Here is a 20,633-nt window from a genome sequence, read left to right as displayed (position 1 = left end):
AAGGCACCCCACCAATTGAGCCACATCCCAGCCCTGTTCTAATTTTTTCCTCATCAATCGATGACACTTTTTATAAGGACCCAGTTTTTGTTGTCATTTCGTGTATGTGGGAAACTTCTAGCCATTCTCCCTGTAAACTCAGTCCAAGTCTTTTCCTCCTACCGAACTCTTACGTAATATCTGATGCAGTTCCCTGCATGGCCTTTGGGGTTTCCAGCTACTTTGGGTTCACATTATTCTTTTACTACTCTGTAGAAATAGTGCCTAGCCGTGCAAATAGTAAGTCCCATAAGTGACACATGGAATAAAAGGCTAAGTTTCTAGATGTTCTAATATACTTTGATATTATCCTGTGGGGAAATGTTTAAGAATATGGAAATTGCTGCTTTCTTATTATTTCAAATAGTATTTTCTTACAGCTTATAAAGTGACTTTTTGCCCTAAATGCCATCTTGCTGTTTGTTGTGTTGTGGTCGTATATGTGTTTACAGCTCTGTGTGTATGGGGGCGTGCGTGTGTGCGCACAAAAATCCCTCTGGCAATAGAAAGTTTGTTTTGTTTTTCTCTTCCCATAAATCAAAATTCCACTGAATGCATTTAATTAAAATTACTTTTCCCAATCAAAATTAATAAATAAAACACCAAAAAGATAAATTATGGCCTAAATGTTACTTCTTACTTTAAAAATTGAAAAACTATGATTGAATTTGTGAGCCTGTTGTTCAAATCACGTGTCTAATTCTTGGCAACCCACCCTCAAACAACATCCCAGCTCAGCTCTGTGGCCCAAGCCTGCTGGCAGGAGCCCCAGCCGCTGTGCTGATAAAGGCTTTTCATTTCTGTCAGAGCCTGCAGTGACCCCAGCCCCACACCAGCAAAACAAGAAGCCATGTAGAATTTACAAAGCTCAGAGGGGCAATCGCTGCTAATTTGCTGGGCTTAACATCCTCCTCTGGCTTGAGTACGGGACTCCAGTGAGAAACAGACCTTTCATTCTTACAGAGAAGCCCCCAAGGATGGGGCTCCCCAGGAAAGCAAGGCCTGGGAACCCCGCAGAGAAATAATGTAATTCCCTTTCATTAGCAGAGTCCATCAGTATTCCTGGGGAGAAACAGCATTTCTGGTGTTTTCTTACTTCTCTGCCATACCTTATATTCTAGCTACAGAGAACAGTGACCCCAAGAAGACAGTGATCTGGGGTGCCTGTGGAGGACGCTGACTTTGGGTTTCTGCTGCTTGTTTCTGGTGACTGTTTAAAAACCAATCCCAGGAGTCTAAAGGACATGTCCAAGGGTTGCCCACCTGAAGGCGTAAGTCACAGACAATCCCACACCAGTTTGGAATTATGATTAATAGAATGGTTATTTATTCAAAGGGGAAAAAACTTACAGATTACCGTCCCAGACAACAGCCCCTCCGCGCGAACAGGAAAGGAGTCCAGGGGCCGGAAACGGAGCCGGAAGACAAAGACAGAGTGGAGGACAGCCGCTGCTTTTTTTAAAGGGAGAGAGACCACGCCCCAATGGGCTGGTAACTCAGCGGCGATTGGCTGAAGGAGCTGAAGGAACTCCCACAGCACCCACCCCTTTTTATGAATTCAGGGATTCATCAATTGAGACATGCTTATTTGAGGTTCTGCTCCCAGATGGGGCTGACCTCTCTGGTGCCAGTACCACTTGTGGGCACTGCAGATCCTGTGAGTGCCAGGATTCCCAGCGTCTCGTGTTTGTGGTGAGATGTGAAAACCAGTACAAACTCTGGTTGGAGACCTCCGCTCATCTTCTTCCCCCAGTCTGACCACATTGGATTAGCTGAGCACTTCTGTCTCTGGCTAAGAGACAGACGCCTCTGTAAAGTGGTCCTGCGCTGCACCATTGGGGTGGGTATGAATTTGCTGCCTCCATTCTTTGCCATTTAACCCTCACACATTTTCACCCATACAGTGCATAGTTACAAGAGGAAATAGAACAGAAAAGTGCCTGTCCCCTAGAGAAATGTTTCAGAGTTAGGAGAGCCACACCAAGGACCTCAGTCAGTCACTGTAGGTAGCTTTAGGCAACACAGTGCAATGGTTAACCATGACAGTCAATTTGACAGGATGTAAAATTGCCTAGGAGACAAACTTCTGGCTATGTCTGTGAGGGACTTTCTAGGTTATGTTGAGGTGGGAAGACTCACCCTAAATGTGGGCAACACCATTCCCTGGGCTGGGAGCCTGGAGTGAATAAAAAGAGAAAGTGAGTCGAGCACCAGCATTCATCTCTCTATGCTTCCTGACTGTGGATGCCGCGTGACCAGCTGCCACCGGTGCCTGCCCTGCTGTGGTGATAGATGGTACCCTCAAACTCTGAGCCAGAAGAGACCCTCCCTTCTTCAAGTTTCTCCTGTCAGGCATTTGTCATGGAGACCAAAAAAGTAACTAATATACATGGGACATGTAAACAGGCTTCAATAATAGGGAGTCACTAAGGGTGGACCAATTGCTAAGTAGTTAGGAAGGCTCTCTTCAAAAAAGTGACATCCTGGGCCTCTTTGATGGGATTGGAATACACTTAAGCTAATGCACAGCCAAGACTTGAGAGGCCATAGGTCAGGCTTAAAGTCAGATTGTAGTCAGATGGCTTGAGTTTGTTGATGGCCACTGAGATTGGCCGTACACAGTGGTATACGGTCCAGGCCTGGACGATCCGAGGATCTGAGTGTCCTGAAATTCTACTGTACTGCTTTCTTGCTTCACATTGTCCTATTGGCCTCAGTAATTCCCAGACACTTAGGAGAAAAGGAAAACTGATATGTGGGAAATCCTACGCTATTTGAGCCTTAGAAAATAAAGAATGGGAGATGTTTACTCTAAGGACAGATGACAATAGAAAACTGAAGAATTCTGAGGAGTCAGGCATTTGAAGTGAGCCAATCAGGCAAACTATGAAGGCCCTTGGGACCCCTCAGAAATCCTGAGTAGGGCAGTAAATTTTCCATGGCACATCATGGAAGCTGAAGCAAGGTTAATTGGCCACTGGAGGAGAGGGATTCCAAAAGACCAAAGATCCTAGGGGCTATGTGGGGTTAATATAACTAAAAACATGCTAATTGATTTTTAAAAAATCAGAGACCTATAAAGAAATAAAAACTGCTGGCGTTGCATTCCCATCCATTTGGAGTAATACAGTCACGCATTAAAAAGTAAACTCACACGCTGCCCTCTCCAACTTCCCTCTCTGCAATTCCATTCGACGGCCCAGCTTTTAGAGTAATGCAGTCCACAGAGTCAGCAGCATGGAGATCCATAAACCATTCCGACATCTAATAGAGCTTTAAAAGGGGCCCTGAACACTGGAGGGTAAGTGGCCAGTAATGGCTGATCTGGGTACAGAGGGGGAGGAGAGAAGGGCCAGGACTTCAGGAGAAAATGGAACAGCCCCTGTAAGGAAAACTTTTACAGCAGCTATAAAAGCAAGCCTCGTGTGCACTCATAGCTAGATTCTGTGTTGGCCAAATACACCCGGGACTCCCACGGTTTGTGCTGCCAGCCCTGGCTTCGGTTCTGGCAGCTTCTACCTTAGAGACCCAGAAACACTTCAAGAAAGAAAGAGGCACCACCACGGTGGTATTGTGGAGCCAGGACAAGGATGTCTCCCAGAAGGGTCTCCCTGTTACCAGGAGCTGCAAGCCGCAGCCGGTCCTCCCTGTCAATGAGCTCCTGGCAGGTGATAATTACTATTCAGCTCCAGCTTTTGGCTCCTGGGAACCAGTGATGTAGGCCTAGGAGTGAGGGCCATGCCTTGCAGACGTGGAAAGGAATGCCTGTGCTTGCAAAATCCTGTGGTTTAGGGATGTGGGCTCGGCAACCCCTTCCCTTAGGGATTCAGAGCGGAAGTGCTCATGTATCTATACTCCCTACATTCTTGGAAGTTAGCACACATCAGCCTCCCCAGGACTCCCAGTTTAGAGAGACCGGGAAAGGCAGGCTGGTCACAGGCAGGCCAACAAATGTGGCACAAACCCTGATGTGTGACATTTGCTGATTTCCACTGGAGTCATTGTTCTTACCAAGTCATAGGGCCAGGAAGATGGGTTCGCCATCCCATAATAGAAAGACGCTCAAGAACTGAGACCACAGTCAAACACAGCAAAAAATAAAAGGAAGTGCTGGGCTTTGTGAATTTATCACCTTTGGCTTTTATATCATCTAATTTTAAATTTATATAATTTTATTTTTAATAATTCTTGTGTTTTATTACTGACTTGTAAAATGACTGAGAATTTAGCAACTGTCACTTGTGAACTTCTAGAACTGCCACTGACCGATCCTTGGAATCTTCTTTTAGAGAACCCAGGCTAGTCTCATATTTACAGCAATCTTCTTGTCCCAGCTTCCTAAATGCTGAGATCACTGGAGCGGGCCGCTGCGTCCAGCCTTCCAAAGCCTTTTTGCTTTAGGTTAGCTCTCATTTCTTCCTATAAATTTCCCCTATGCCTTTATCTTCTTTCTCCTCTTCTGTTTTTTCCCTTCTCTGGGCTCTGCCCTCCACATCCTCGCTCTTCCCTGCTGAGTATGTCATGTGGAATAGAAGAGTTTCTGTGGGGGGGACTAGCAGTGCCCCCCACACCCATTTACACTCTTCCTTGGGCACGGCGGGGGGTAGGGGGTGCACTTTTTCTGTCTTCCAGCAGTTAGGCAGAGCTATAGGACCAGCTCTGGTCACTGGGCTGTGATGAATGTGACATGTTTCGCTTGTGGACTGCAGCATTAAATGCAAGGCCTTTTAACACCCTCATTTCCTGTGGCGGCAGTCTTGGAAATGGCCTTGTGTTAATGGCAGGGCCAAGAGCTTCAAGGAGCTCAGGGCGCTGGGTCGGTGCACAGGGGATGGCTGCCCAGGCACCTGAATCCACAGCTGATTTTGCATAGGAAGCAAGCATCTCCACAGTGAACCACAGAGATTCTGGTGTACCTGTTAAAACAGCAGAACTTGGTCTGTCCAAATAGCCGGAGACCAACGGCATGCTTTTATTACCAAGAACGCCTGTGCTTCTCTCCACAGCCTGTCTTCCTCTACCAAAATCTTTAAGTGTCTAGGAATCTCCACGTACTATAAGTGTTTGTGGTTTGTTTTCCTGAGGGATTGGACTTTTCAGTCAGGTCTTCCCAAGCTAGGGCTGATCTATGGCTTGCAGGCTAGAATGGCTGCCTGAAGTACAGGTGATCCTGGCTTTTGGTTTCTCCAGTACAGTGGCTTTCAGTTCCCCACCGATCTAGAGCCTCACACTTAGTGCTACTCATTTTCCCAAGTGTACTCCAGTGAGATGTTAATGCCATAGGTATGAGGAGAAAGACCACTGACCAAATCATGGCCAAATTTACTAATCCAAGCTTTTTTATTCACGTATGCAGGCTGTCTCTCCCTAAATTGAGGTTCAAGAGATCAGTATTGGAAATGAGGAAGGTAAAGATTTTTTTAGAGCTTAAGGGTTTCCAAATGGGAGACTTGTCAGGCAAATAGGTGGGTTACAGAAACAGAACATAAGCATCACTAGTTGTCATAACAACCTCCTGAAACAAAGAAATGGTTGCAAGGTGGTCATAACAACATGATCATAACAATATGATCATACATTGTGGTCATAACAAAGTGGTCACAACAACCTTTTGAAACAAAGGCATGGTTGCTTTTTCCTGGAATAGGCAGTACAGAACCATTTGTAGTTAAGGTTACAAATGGGGCATAGCCCAGTCTTTGAGAAACAGATTTAATTATAAACAAGAATGAACTTACTTTGTTTTTACTATAGGATGGCTTTCAAACTCAATATGGAGGCAGGCTGGTTTATCAGAGACTCCCCACCAGGGGGAGGCACAGATGGAGGGCAAGAAGCCCCATCAGACTGTCTACAGGATGATGACTGAGATTACTGGAGAGTGTGGAGTCTGGATCCTGATCAAAGTGTGGAACCTATTCAGGTTTCCATCTATAAATTAGGGATAAAAACAGTGCCAATCTCACAGAGTGATGGGATCATTAAAGGAGACAGTTTGACTGTGTTTTGTATACTCCCTTAATAATCATAGGTGGGACTGGGCAGATGGATCAGTCAGTAAAGTACTTGCCACACAATCATACAGATGTGTGTTCAGATCCTCAGCAACCATGTAAAAGCCGGGTGTGGTGGCCTATCTGTAGTGTGTCTGTGCCCCTAGCGTTGGATGGGGGTAGAGATAGGAGGCAAATTCATGAAACTAATTGACCAGTCAGATCCACCAGTCAGCTAGCTCTGGGATCAGTGGGAGACTACCCTGTATCAAAAAATAAGGTAGAGCACAATAGAAGAAAACACCCAACTCCCTTCCTCTGTCTCTGTCTCTGTCTCCTCTCTCTCTCTCTCTCTCTCTCTCTCTCTCTCTCACACACACACACACACACACACACATCATTTAGGAATCATTGTTACTCCTCCTCCTTGCTGTTATTATGGCCAACATTATGACTGGAATATAGCTGCTTCAGCAAGAGGGAATTTTTACTTCAACCTGGACGCAAAAGACTCCTTCATGTCTCACGTCTTACTCTAAACAATGGTTCTGTACAGGGAAGCCTACTGGTCCCTTTCTACTCTTATAGTATCTTCATTTCAGGATTCTTCTTACTCTTCTCGAGGAAGAGCCCCAGATCTGAGAGGGAAGAAGTTAGGCAATCAGGTCATTTCTCCTACGGTCTCTGAAGGCTTTCTTCCGATTGATTGTCTCGGTACTCAAATGCTGCCAAGGAACATGTGTGTGTGTGCTGCTGGTGTTGGTGGTGGTACTGGAGAGGATGAAGGGGTAAAAGAGTCGGGTGGACGGGTGGATGGAATGATGGGTGTTGGGAGGTGAATGAAGGGCTGGGGATGGAGAGGTGGGGAGAATGGGAATGTCATCTGGCTTTGCCACAGCCTTTTTCCCAGGGCTGAAGTCTTGGCAATTTGCATATCTAAGGAGAACACAAGGTGCTTCCTGTCACTATTCAGACAGAGATTCAGCAGGCAGCTTTTCTGAACAGTAGATTAATTAATTTTAAAAATATAGCCGCAATAGCACTTAGAATCTTTGTAAGCCAGTCTGTCAGGGTACCCCTGACAAAATTTTATTTTGTAGGCCTCACAGTGAGTCTGTGTAGATTTATGTGTAGAGGCAGTCCTATTTAAGTTTGAAATATGGCCCTTTCTGGTCATCAAATTGTTTATACCAATGTTTTTAGGCAGAACTGATGGAAGGGACAAAAGAAAATCTTACATCCATAGGAGACTATTTTTAAGATTTGGAAAAATATTCTAATAATAAGCCTGTCATAGATGCAAATGACAAACTCACATCATACTGAATTATACAAAACCTGCAACAAATTGCCTCAAGAATACCAAAATTCAGAGGCATCTGGCTTTGAGCAAGTCTGAATGCCAGTGCCCCACCCTACCCCACTGGGCCTTTCCAGCACTCTGCTCTCCTTGTGTTGGCTTAGCTTCCAGGCCTAGCACCTTCCCATAGAGACCTCAGAAATCTGTCAGAGACCCTCAGTCTGCCAGCACCAGATCAGGAGAGAGGAGATGGTTTTTTCCTAGAAGCTTCAGACCAAGTCCTAGAATTGACTATCAAAGAGTCTGTCCTTGACCAAATGCTGTGCCTGGCTGGCCTTCTGGTCAACCCAATATCGTTCAATTTTACTAAGAATCCTGCTGAATCAGAACATCCATCCTCCATGTCTAGTCAGTTTGCTAACCCTCCCAGCCCATGACGGGCAAGAATCCTGTTTGGTCAGTGCAGCCAGAAACTTTCTTATACTTGGTATTTTCTCTTAGTAACTCTCCACCCACTGAACCCATACTATTTTTTTTTTGATATTCATTCCCATTTTTCCTGGTATTCAAAGTAGAAGTTGCAGCAGTCCCGGTGTCTACCTGATGGTCCATATAGAATCTGCTATTTAACAACTCATAGAGTTATCATCTTGAATTCCATAACTTTGAGTCCTGAAAATTAAAATTCACATAAAAAAATTATATGAAGGTATCAGAAGCCGAATTCTGGGAAGAGACTGACCATGTGCTATGGCAACAATGAAAAACTAATATTTGTCTATTTAGGGCATTTATATGGTTGTGTCTGTGTTTGTGTGTGTGCACAATTACATTTGGGGACCAGGTTGGCATTGGGGTCTTCCTCTATCACCTTCCACCTTATTTTTTAATATAAAATCTTCTCAGAGTACCTAGACTGACCTGTTTGATCACACTGACAGGCTAGAGAGTCCCAGAGATCTGTCTGCTTTCAGAACTGGAGTTAGAGATGCAGACCGCCGCACTTGGCTTTCACGTGGGTGCTAGCAATCTGAACTCAGGGCCTCAAGCATGTGCAATGGGTACTTTACCCACAGACCCACCTCTTCAGCCCCTACAATGTTGTTCCTCAGAATGCATTATTTGTGTGCACTGCACTGTTGCCAGCTGCCAGCATCCCAGGTGCTGCTAATAAACAAGAGCCATGTTTGTCTGAAGAAGCCAGGGGTGTCACCAGCTGCTTTGAAAATAATTAGGTGCACAATGGGAATGCCAGTGATGCAGGACCAGTGGGATATCTCTGAGAATCATGGAGCCTTTTTCAGGAAACTAGGGTCTCAGAAACTCTGTGGCCGCCAAAGCCACCCTAAACCAGTGGCTTTCGTGTTCTTGGGAATTTGCAGAATGAAATTGACAGACTACAGAGGATCGGTTTTAGAGAGCAATTTATTCTAGATTTATTAAGAAGGAGAAGGAGAGAGGGTGACCTAGAAATGGGGTGCCATCGAGCTGGGGCCTTTTAAAGGATTTATGGGCATAAACTAGGTGAGGCTGGGGAGGAGGTGAGCTGTTCTGTACAGGTGTCCCAGCCAGGTGTCCAGGTGCCTCCTCCCGGGGTCAGTCACTGCCACAGAAGCCTCCAGGCAGGTGCTTATCTTGGAGATAACAGAGAAAAAAAAAAAAAAAAACCAGCGCTCTCTCCTGAGCTCCTGGCCTCCAGCAAGGACATTCTAGGAACTGGTGCTTGGGGCTCCTCCGCCTCCCATCACCACTGCTGCTTCACCAGCCCTCTTGTTTTGACAGCTCTGGCCTGTGCTCCAGTGGGTGAATGCAGAATGGATTAGTCAGTTCCCAGAACCACGCAGATGCAAGGTTGGGAAGATGGGGAGAGTTCATGGTAATATCTTTTTCCAGTCTGGAATCTGGACTCACAGAACTGCAGAACAAGCTACACTGGGCAGATATCACATATGAATGCGTTCTCTGAGGAGAGCCCTGCTATAAAAGAAAAAGAAATAAGAAAATAAAAAGAAAGCAGCTATTCCTCACGATGTAGTACTTTAAAAACATAGTTACTAAACAGGCATGGAGGAGCATGCTGTTCATTCCAGTACCTGAGAGGCACAGGCAGGCCAATCTCAAATATGAGCCACCCCCACCACTACTCCAACCCCCCTGAGTCCACAAAGCAAGTTCCAGGCCAGTCGGGACTACATAGCATAGTGAAACTCTGTCTACAAAAGACAAAACAAAAACCCAAACTGACAAAACAAAACAAAAACCCATGGTTAATGACCACGATCCCTGTGATAAACTTTTTCATAGGCTACCGTATCCTTAATGCTTACTCTTACTAGTCTATGTTATTAGCATTATTTTTATAATTTTATAATGCTATGCCATGTATGTCTAGTACTAAAGGTGTTAAAGATACGAAGACTTCTACAGTTTCAATTCATTTTATAGACTTTATTTTTTGCAAATTTGTTTCTATTGAAAGTTTCTGTACCTTAACAAGTCTCTCCACCGACATAGCAAATCTAAGACCAAATCAAACCAAATTAGAAAAAGCTCAGGTTTAATGGATAAAACACTCCCGGATGATTTTCCAGCCTCCCAGAGAGGAAACAGGAAAGAGAGACCGGAAAACCATATGTCTGTTTTTGGGGGGAGGGGGACTATTTAAATACCCTGTGGGCGTGGTCTTGAGCATCTCTGGGGGAGGGGTCATCATTTGGCAGACTTTCTGATTCATGTCAGGGTTTGGAGAAAGATGAGGGAGAAGGCTTGCGGTGGAACATTCCAGACTCTTTGGATATACGGGTGGAGGGCTGGGGTGAAGCTTCCACCAGAACATCTACAACAGTGGGTTATCGCAGCACTGTGTGTCTACACGTCCATAAAGGTGGGTTATCGCAGCACTATGTGTCTACACGTCCATAAAGGTGGGTTATCGCAGCACTATGTGTCTACACGTCCATAAAGGTGGGTTATCGCAGCACTATGTGTCTACACGTCCATAAAGGTGGGTTATCGCAGCACTATGTGTCTACACGTCCATAAAGGTGGGTTATCGCAGCACTATGTGTCTACACGTCCATAAAGACGTTGAGATGGACACTGAACCTGGGGGCACACACCTGTCCTTTAAGCACTTGGACGGAAAATGATCAGGAGTTTAAGGCCAGTCTCAGAAACAAGATAAGCCTTGGCTGCACAAGACTCTATCTCAAAAACAGACAAAACATACCGAGATGTCATCAGTAAATGAAGAGCGTCCCTTTTGTAGACCTACGCTAGCGAAACACAGAATTTGCCAGATTGAGGTGTTGAGATGGCTCAGCAGGTAAAGGCACTTGCTGGCAAACCTGGTGATCTGCATTTGGTCCTCAGTGTACGTAGAGGTCAGAACAGCTTTCTGGAGTCCTTTTTCCTCTTCCCACTGACTGAGCCATGTCATACAGCATCACCTGCCAAATAAATAAATGTAATAACAAAATTTTTTAAAGAGAGGATTTTACCTGTCTGACCTGGAGCACATTGTGCGGACCAGGTTGTCCTTACACACAGAGATTTGCCTTCCTCTGCTTTCTGACTGCTGGAATTAAAAGTATGCAGCACCATGTATGAAATAATCATAATCATAATCATCATAATAAATGTAAGATATTTAAAAAGTTTACTAGACTTTAGCATTTTGGGCAACAGTTCCTGCAGTGGGTTTTTTTCCCCCCTTTGGGTCAATCTCACCAAAAGACAGGCTCTCTGTCATGGTATTTCAGACAAAAATTACAAATCTAGGAACACATTATAAATTAAAATGTTTAAGTAGTTATATAAATTATTATAAATTATAAATCTAGGGCTAACATTGTGATATATATTTGTATACTTTAAATTTTGAACTATACTTTATTAATACAATTTGTACACCCATAATGCTATACCCATACAACCATTGATAAATTTGAATGTGAGTTAGCGTGGGGTTTTATTCAACCATAGAGAAGAATAAAATTATGTCATTGACAGGAAAATGGCTGAACTGGAGGCCATAAGTAAGACAGACTTAGAAAGATAAAAACTGCAGGCTTACTCTCATCTACCAGATCTCAATTTAAATACGTGTGTTTGTGGTGATTTGCATGAGAACTGTCTTCCATAGGCTCAGGTATTTGAACACTTGGACGCAGTGGGTGGCGCCGTGAGTGGAGGAAGTGTGGCCTTGCTAGAGAAAGAACATCACTGAGGGTGGGCCCTGAGAGTTCACAGTCTCACCCCACTTCCGATTCACTCTACTTTGAGCTTGTGGTTGAGGATGTGATTGTTCAGCTTCTTGCTCCTACCTCCTGTTGCCACGCTTCCTCTACCATTCTGGTCTCCCCTCTGGAAGAGCAAACACAAATAAACTTTTGTAAGTTACCTTAGCCATGGTGTCTATCTCACAACAAAAGGTCACACACACACACGCACACACACACACACACACACACACACGCACCATGAAAGCAGGACTGTTCACAGGGAGAGAGGGACTAGCTAAAGGTGCCGTGAGGGGTGGGGGATGGTGGGGGAGCCAGGTATGAACAAGTTACCATGATATGTATGTACAAAAGTATAATGATAAAATCTATTATTTTGTATGTTAACTAAAATTTAACTAAAAACAATGGTATGCATCATTATTGCCTATCTATCGCATAAAGCAGCTTATAAAATATTCTATGGTGCTTCTAGTTTTTCAAGTTAATCTCCTTTTAAAAATGTAAATAGGTGTTCCTAAAATGTTTAAAAAGATTTTTTTTTCTAGAATTACTTTTTCAAGATTTCAGTCTTCAGGGATTTCAACATTATGATTTCATCACTTGGGGTTATGGCTTGGATGCATTTATGCTAGAATCTCGGGGGAATTTGTGGGAACAGTTCAAAATGGGAAGCAGTATTCCCAGAGTAATCAGAGAGTAACTTAAAACCAGCCTCTGCCTATGGGAAGTGCAATGGCTGTAGTTGTGCTAACGGACACCCTGATGTTGAGCTCCTGGGATCTTCCCCTCCCTACCCAGAAGGGTCCATGACTGGTTTTATCACTTTGAGGAACTGCAACTGTCCAAAGCCTCCCCTGGGGGCCAGACTGGGTTTTCTGCCTTTGCTGAGAACAGGCAGTCTGCAGGTCAGGTACACCCATGGGTACCCTCTCTCATAGCTGCATTCAGAAGAGTTGGGCTAGAACAAGGCTTGATCAGTGTGGTCATAAATCACAGGTTCTAATGTTAGGTACCAGGAAATTGGAAGGTGGCTTTCAACCTTGGCTTCACAATACAATCACCAGGAAGTTTTCAAATTATTATTATTGTTATGATGATGATGATGATGATGGTGATGATGATGATGCCTAGGACTGGAGAGGTGGCTCAGCAGTTAAGAGCACTGGCTCTCTCTTTCTCTGCTGCCAACTTGTGGATCATGTCATAAGCTTTCAGCCACTGCTCCAATGCCATTCCTGCCGGTCTGTTGCCATGCGGGTCATGGACTCTCACCTCTGAAACTGTAAGCAATAGAGCAGTATCAAAGAGACCGCATAACACTCATACCATTTTTGAACCCATGGACTTGTCTTGCCATGACAGTCATAATTTTCATATCTAGGTGAAACTGTTGGTGACCTTTCTCTCCCAGCAGCCTCTGGTACTATGAACACTGGTCAGCAAGGAGGGAGCTTCCTGGTCAGTGCCAACTTGATTTCTCCATGTGACCAAAGAATGTACTGTCCTCAGTGATAAGATCTTGCCGTCATACTCTGTTGGGCAACCAAGAACACTGGCAGCAGCTCCTCCTGTTTTGTGGGAATCCTGGACACCGCTGACCTTGATATCTTGTTATCCAAGGGCAGATAAACTACACCTGTCATTGCTTTGCGTTTGCTAACCTATGGCTTCTGAGAGGAGCATTTTTCCCTGTGAAGGGTAACTCCAAGTGTGCGCTTTTATATGAACATTTAAAACACACACACACACGCTTGCACACATGCACATGAGTGCACAGAGGAACTTTATAGAATGGCATTTTCAGATAGTGTTAGTTGTCCCTTCCCACAAGTCTCCCCTCTGTCCAACCTCCCATCCTTCTCCCCACTTATCCCTCCTTCTCTATTATTCCCTCTTGCCCCTGAAAGGAGTTTTAAGGGTGTGGGGGCCTGGAAGAAACCCTTCCTGAATGAAGCAGGAAATAACCCCACTGCTCACGTGTACAAATCAGCATAGCACAGATGGTTATGTAATGCAGCCTCAACTCCAGACCCCAGGAGGGACCACTGACCCAAGTTCCCTCAAGGCTCTTTGTGAACTGGTGAGACTAAGGGAATCCCTCCCAGGAGCACATAAATACACAAGGTTTTGGTTCATTTCTGATTGTACCGCCAAGTCGGTGACCAACAATTAATGCTTTAGAAGAAGATAAAACTCTCTGATAATGGACCTTCCCACTCATGTAATCCTAAGGAAATATGCCTTCTTGACCCCTGCAGGCAATTTACTCAGACCATAAAATGTGCAATCGACACATGCATAATTATGAATGTCATTAATGACCATAAAAACCATCCAACGCTTACAAAACCCAAGCCTTATTTCCGCCACAAGGACCCCTGCAACAGACTGGTTATTCATGACGGGAAGATGTATTTCCTCTCCTTTGTGAAAATTTACCAGCCATTAACCCCACTGAATGAAAAAGTTCTCATATTGTGGACAAGTTGAAGCTTTGCCCAGAGAAGGGAGTTCTATGCAGGGAGCTCCCTGCTTGGGGCTAAGGTGGCCTGCCATCTGGTCCTGGCTAACCTAGGAGAGCCATTTCCATTATTCCACCGAAAGCCATTGGTATGTAAGTACAAGTCAGCTCCCTGACTGTGTAAGACCCAGGACTAGCATGCTCTAGGGAGGCAGGATGAGGCAACATAGCAGCCCTTGCTTCCAATACAGTATCAGCTTGAACGCACTGATTAAAACGTAATAGGCAAAAACGGCTTGGTACATGGTGGAATGTCGTGTATTCTGACAAGATGTATTCTGTACCCAGTAGTTTGGGGGCTCCCTCAATGTTAAGCCTTCATCTGCTTCATCTTTCCCACTTAATAGGAAAGACAGATTATCCTGGTTCTCCTCATGCTAACAACCAGGGTCAACACCTAATTGAAACTGGTCCAATCAGTATGTCTTATGGACAGAATGACAAGAGATCAATTTCCTTCTGGACTCCCTGGCTTCGTATGCTCAGGAGAGGCCAATGATATGTAATTTTGCAAAAGTCAACATGTGAAAAGAGAGATAGAGAGGCAGAGAAATAAATAGATACAAATTGGTACCACTTGGCTTCCTCACACCTTATTTCAGTAGCTCCTCCTAGTTTAACCCTGAGGTCTGGCTACATTTCTGTCTTTAGTTTCCAGAAAAATATCCCCGATTCACACAACAAATTTCTTTCCATTTGGAAATCTAAGTGTTAGAGAGACAGCTCAGCGCTTTAGAGCACTTTCTGCTCTTCCAGAGTAACCAAAATTTTGTTCCCAGTACCCTTGTCAGGTATCTCACAACTGTCTGACTCTCCAGCTCCTGGGGATCTAATGCCCTCTTGTATCCTTTTACCCATGTGGCATATGTATAAACACACACATAGATAAAGATAAAATTAGGGGCTGCAGGTGGCTCATAATCACTTGTGACTCCTGCTCCAAAAGATGCAACACACCCTTCTGGCCTCCATGAGCAACTGCACACACATGGCATACACACAAACACAAATATACACATTTAAAAAGAAAAACACCGAAAAGCAAGGTAAAAATAAATATTAAAAAACTACATTGCACTAGTTTTGAATGGGTTCCTGTGATATCTAAATAAACACTTGAAATTATATAACCACTAGAAGTTTGCTTATAAATAATTTTTGGTATTAAGGGAAATTGCTTCTGAGATTGTGATAGGCCATTCAGAAAGCACGCCATAATAGTGTATAAATAGCATGAATTTAGAAATATCAAACAGTGGATGAGTTAAAACATGCAAACAATCGAGCATGGTGGTATGTTCCTTTAATATCAGCCTTTGAGAGGCAGAGGCAAGCAGATCTCTTGAGTTTGAGGCTAACCTGGACTACAGAGAAAGTTCCAGGATAGCCAGGGCTACAGTGAGAAACCCTGTCTTGAAAAACTGAAACAAAAAATCAAAACATTGTGTTTACTTGCAATTCATGGGGTTATGGATAAGTTTTCTTTTTCTTTGTCTTCTCTTTCTTTGTATTTACTTATATTAAGGAGTGTTTGTATTTTTGTCTTTGGTTAGACTAAGGACGGCCTGTAAGGCACTGTCAGTGTGAGGCAAGGGCTCTCCATGACCTCCAGCTCCAGCCCAAGAATATGTATTAAGATTTGTTTGTTTAGAGATCAAAATAGCTGATAACCTCTCTAAAACATATTTGCAACAGGAGAGCCCATTCAAATCTATGCCTGCCCTCTGGGAACTCTATGTCTGGAGGCCTTGAGAGCTGTCTCTTGATAGGAGAGATAGGAGCCTGTAAGGAGGCAGGTGACTCCGTGGTTAAGGCATGTGCTGATCTTCCAGAGGACCCAAGTTCAGTTCTCAGCACCCATGCTGGGTGACTCACAACCACCTGTAACCTCAGTTCCAGGGAATCTGATGTCTCTGTCTTCCAGGGACACCTGCATAGGAGCACACATACCTGTATTCAGAGGTGCACATCTGCACAGTTAATTAAAAAATAGATTGTTAGAAGGGGTATCTGCACAGGAGTGTACATACCTGTTTACAGAGACACACGCCTACACAATTAACTAAAAAATACATTGTTAGAAGGGGCACCTGCTCAGAAGTGCACATACCTGTATTCAGAAACACACGTCTACACAATTAACTAAAAAAATAAATTGTTAGAAGAACTGCAAGCCGTTCCACTGTTTTCAGATAAAGTTAACTCTATATATAGCTGGGGATCCTTCCCTCAGACCTGCTTCAACCACTCTCCAGTGGCACTGGCCACAGAAAGAATGTGACTTTAAATGGGAAGGGCCTCCCTGGAAGGCAGACAGGCTAAGGCAGCCCTGTTTTCCCTTCAGACCCTCTTATATCTGGGTCCCTACCCAAAGGTGCTGCTCCATCTGGGGGATGGAGGGGGATGAGCAGTTCTCACTTGGTGACTGTATTAGTGACTCTTACTGTTGTTAGACACAAATATCTGGCAAAAGCAACTTAAGGGAGAAAGGGTTTATTCTGGCTCCAAGTTCAAGAGGTTGTAGTGAAGCATGATGAATAAAAACTCAGAGAGAGAAACTGGGGTTCAGCCTGAAGGTCTGAAAAGCAAAACAGTCAGCCATGGCTCTTACCTCTACCTCAGTCTGACATGGCGATCCTGCCTTCAGGAATCTCAGAATGAGACTGAGAATTGTCTCCTTCTATCTTAGATTCCTCTCCAGTGTGCACCACTACCGCCTGGTTTCTATGACAAGCTGGTGTGGGTACTGGGATTAAAGGTGTGTATCATTGCTGCTTGGTCTGCAAGGCTGGCCAGTGTGGCTGTTTTACTCTCCCGATCCCCAGGCAAGCTTTATTTATTAAAATACAAATGAAATGCCACTAGACTGTAGTCCATCGTGGGCGGCAGGGAAGGCAGGGCACTAGGAGGGTGAGGCAGCCACCACACTGTGTCTGCGGTCAGAAAGGGGGAGTGATGGATGCTGATGTTTTGCTTTTTCATCTTTCTTTGGTCTGAGACCCCAGCCATGGAGTGGGGTCGCTCACCTTTTAATTAGGTCTTCCCACTTCAACTCATCCAGTCTAGAAACTCCCGCACAGACTTGTCTCATGGGTGATTATAAATTCTGTCAAATCGACGATCAACTTATCGTCACATGGATCCTCTAAACGAGTGCCACAAGTTAGAAGCACCCCCTTTTGTCTTATAACTAACCACCATACAGTTTTGACAGCCTGAGATGAACCTAGGGGATAAGCAAGGGTGTGAGGGCAGCAATGCTCAGCAGAAGCTGGACCCAAGGACAGCAGCAGTCATATAAACAGCCTAATGGCCAGCAGGTACAATGTTAGCTTCTAACTAATGCCGTGGGTCCCATGAATCCACAGCAAAGGCAACCATGACCAGAGGGTGTGGCTGGACTGGGGGTGTAAGGGATAGAGTACAGAAAGTAGGATAAGAGTTGATGGACGACATATTGCTAACTAGACAGCTACATGGAAAACGGAAAGCTCACATTGCCCCAGAAACCTGCAGTAGATCGCTAATGTCTCCTCATTGGTTGGAGCATTGCCACATGTCCACCCCCACCCCAGAGAAAGCTGGAAAAGCAAGTGTCCAACTGTTCCGTTTTTTTAAGGTTTATTTTATTGATGTGTATGTGCATGTGTGCACAAGTGCCTGAGGAAGCCAGAGAGGGCTTTAGTCCCCTGAGCTGGAGTTAAAGGTGGTTGTGAGTTGTTCAGTGTGTGTGCTGGGCACTGAGTCCCAGGCCTCTGTAAGAGAAGCAAGCTCCCTTAACCACTGAGCAATCTCTGTAGCTCTGTTTAGTGTGTGTGCTGGGCACTGAACCCAAGGCCTCTGTAAGAGAAGCAAGCTCCCTTAACCACTGAGCCAGCTCTGTAGCTCTAACTGTGCATTCTCAATCCAGACCTAAGAAAGGAAGAGAGAATGCTAGGTATGATCACGATGAGGGCTACCTTTGGTTTGTCAGCCTGATTGAATCTGAGATCAATTAAGAGACAAGTCTCTGTGAAGGTGTTTTCTGGAAGGAGTAACTGAGGGAAACAGCCTCCCTCAGAATGGGCATCACCTAGATATGAAGAGGTCTGAGGGGAAAGCAGGCCCGCTCTTACCTGCCTGCAGTCAGACCCCGACGGTCAGAGCAAATACTCTGTCGCTGCTTCTGTCTCATCTGCTCCTTGCTGATGCTGGAAGTTTTGTAGCTAATACCAGTGACTCTCCAGGGATCAGAATGTTAGTGTTAAATCATCCAGTCTCGTGGACTAAGAAGCTACTGGGGCCAGGCAGTGATGGCGCTCACCTTTAACTCCAGCACTCAGGAGGCGGAGGCAGGCAGATCTCTATGAGTTCAAGACTATCCTGGTCTACAAAGTAAAGGACAGGTTCCAAAGTTACACAGAGAAACCTTGTCTCAAAAAAACAAACAAACAAGCAAAAGGAGATGCTTCTCCAAGGTTCAGATGGCCATTGTTGGTCTACCCAACTCATGTCCTGTAGACCAATCTAATTAATGCCCTATCATCCATCTGTCTGTCTGTTTGTCCGTCCATCCATCCATCTATCTATCTATCTATCTATCTATCTATCTATCTATCTATCTATCTATCTATCTATCTATGTCATCTACATATCTATCTGTAATATAAATATATTCCTTCTATTGGTTTGGTTCCCCCTAGAGAAGCCTGATTAATACAATTGCTTATTTGGTAAAGATGAATTTCAAAAAATCAGTACAAAATATTCCAGAGAAAGATTTAGTAAGATTCCATGTAAATCTGGGTAAGTAAATCCATGAGAGCTCGAGATAAAGGTGGGTATCAAATATTTATTGGTGAACACTCACGAACAATAAGGTAGAGAGCCACTGTGGTCTTCTGCTCTGCGGGCGCTGCAGGCTGGGATCAGACTTCCTGTCACCACCCAAGACAGTGAGCGAGCCCCTCCTCTCTCTCTTAAAAGCCAACATATCTGCAGACAGAAGACCACACCCTTAAGTCTGGTACCCTCAAAAGCAATTGATTAAATGAATTCCTACAACACGTCCCCTTTTGTCTAAATAAGAGGGCTCTAAACCTAATACAAGACTATATACAATAAGAACAAATATCAACTATCATCCAGGAAAATAAAGGAAAAAACACACACAAAAATAAAAATACAATCAATATGAACAAGATCAAGCAATAAACACATGCTAAATGTCCAGTCTATGGTAATTAGCAAATAACAGAGTTTATTTCAATAGTTGTCCAATCCTGAGGAGTCTAAGTCTTGTATTTAAAATGTCTTAGCTAAGTTATGAGAGGATAGCAGCTGTGACTATCTAGTCTTCAACCCCATTGACTTGAAAAGGAAAATCAAGTTACCTGAGCAAGCAGGAAGTGCAAGCAAGTGACTTCTAAAAAGTGCAAGAAATGACAGAAGCAGCTGGCTACCCGGCCAGTCACCCAAACCCCACAACAATTCCGTATTCAGGTTAGTGTCATGAGACATAAAAAGAAAATACCATATATATCTAGAGATATACAAAAATCATTCGTTTATGCTTTCGATGAAAATGTTTAACAGATACTGATATCATTCCTCCCGGTTTTGACAGCAACCGACACACCTGGACTGGTCAAGGCTGGATCCGTAATACCCTGTAGATTACTCAGTCTTCCACCCCATTCTTCTTCTTTCCGTAGTTTGGAAACAGCTTGGTTCTTTTTGAAGATTTGTATTCATTATAAATATTGCGATCACACAGAAAAGTTCAAAGAGTGAAGCAAGTCCACTTGTTAGGGTGAGCACGAGTCCAGATGCTTCTGGATGTGCACCTATTAACACAACACACAAAGGAACCCTGCTGCTCCATTATCTCTCTTATGTGCTTAGTCCCAAGTGTCCCCAGTGAGTGCCCACGTCATCAGACCGGCATCAGCATGTGGTGTACCATCATTTCTTTAGCCGATGATTTAATGCTATTGATGAGCTAACTTTCACTATGATACAAGAAAGTGGAAAGGGAAATCTTTTTTTCTTATGCGTTGGCAATTATTGCCTTGGGGAAATGATGAGAGATGAGGTTGCTGGGTCAAAGGTCTGTTCATTTAACATGATCATTTCTATCATCCCTGAGCACTTGAGAGAGGGACTAGATCAATTTATCCACCACCAGTAGAGCATGAAAGCCTGAACCCCAGCCCCTTGCCAGTCCAAGGCTTTGCCATTCTTCTGAAGAATTCTCTTCATCCATCCTCTTCCCACCGTGCCCTTCTTTGTAGATACTTTTTTGCATAGGTTCCATGCTGAGTTTTTATCTTTTTGCCGGCAATTGATGCTAGTTCTGTCTGGGTCTGCCATTTGCTTAAATTCCTATGAGGGAGATCCCGATCCCTTTTGTCATTCTGGCCACTATCTGAGCTTTCTTTTAGGACTTAAACTGAATGGCTAAAGTCTAAACATGATTGCCCTCTGCTAAATTTATCCACTTGCCAAAGAGATTTGGTTAAACTGGCCTTCATTTCCCTCCCAATTGTCACTACTCC

General features: G+C 44.2%; 1 long non-coding RNA gene across 1 annotated transcript; it reads right to left on the bottom strand.

The window, feature by feature from the left end:
• Nucleotides 1–8,787: 8,787 nt before the first annotated feature.
• LOC125393721 (uncharacterized) lies at nucleotides 8,788–19,063 on the bottom strand. The gene is made up of 3 exons (XR_015737659.1): nucleotides 11,658–19,063; nucleotides 10,562–10,781; nucleotides 8,788–9,309 (listed from the first exon to the last, which is right to left on the bottom strand). It is a non-coding gene; the product is annotated as an uncharacterized LOC125393721 (long non-coding RNA).
• Nucleotides 19,064–20,633: the final 1,570 nt, after the last annotated feature.

Source organism: Myodes glareolus, chromosome 4, assembly GCF_982192425.1.
Source record: "Myodes glareolus chromosome 4, mMyoGla1.1, whole genome shotgun sequence".
NCBI lineage: Eukaryota > Metazoa > Chordata > Mammalia > Rodentia > Cricetidae > Myodes > Myodes glareolus.
This window is presented reverse-complemented; position numbering and strand designations above follow the sequence as displayed.